The sequence below is a fragment of the Chiloscyllium plagiosum genome, unplaced genomic scaffold (genome assembly GCF_004010195.1).
Source record: "Chiloscyllium plagiosum isolate BGI_BamShark_2017 unplaced genomic scaffold, ASM401019v2 scaf_5443, whole genome shotgun sequence".
Classification (NCBI taxonomy): Eukaryota; Metazoa; Chordata; class Chondrichthyes; order Orectolobiformes; family Hemiscylliidae; genus Chiloscyllium; species Chiloscyllium plagiosum.
Window position 1 is genome coordinate 26874 of NW_025215032.1, and position 377 is coordinate 27250.

A 377-nucleotide genomic window follows, 5' to 3' on the forward strand; every position below is an offset into this window, starting at 1 on the left:
TGGAATATTACTGCCAGTGCATTTGCTATTTTTCCTGGCATCTCTTTTAGTACCCTGGGATGCATTGCATCAAGGTCAGGAGACTTCTCTATCGTTCGCTCAATTACCTCCAAACAGTCTAAAACTAGCTGTTCCGTAATAATGATAGTTTCCAAATCCTCACCTACCTTTGTCTCTTTGCTAGTTACTGGAAAGATATTGGTATCCTCCACCGTGATATCCCATATCTAAATGCTTCTTTTCATTTCCAAAGGACCACCATTTACTTTAGCCATTCTTTTCTCGTTATATATGTTTATATAAACATTTGCTCTCTGTCTTTATAGTCTGTGCTAGTTTATTTTTCTCATGTTCTATATTACTTTTCTTTATAGCTC

At 36.3% G+C, this 377-nt stretch overlaps 1 pseudogene; it reads right to left on the reverse strand.

Moving 5' to 3' along the window:
- LOC122548124 overlaps positions 1 to 377 on the reverse strand; it is a 7305-nt pseudogene that overhangs the window by 6085 nt on the left and 843 nt on the right.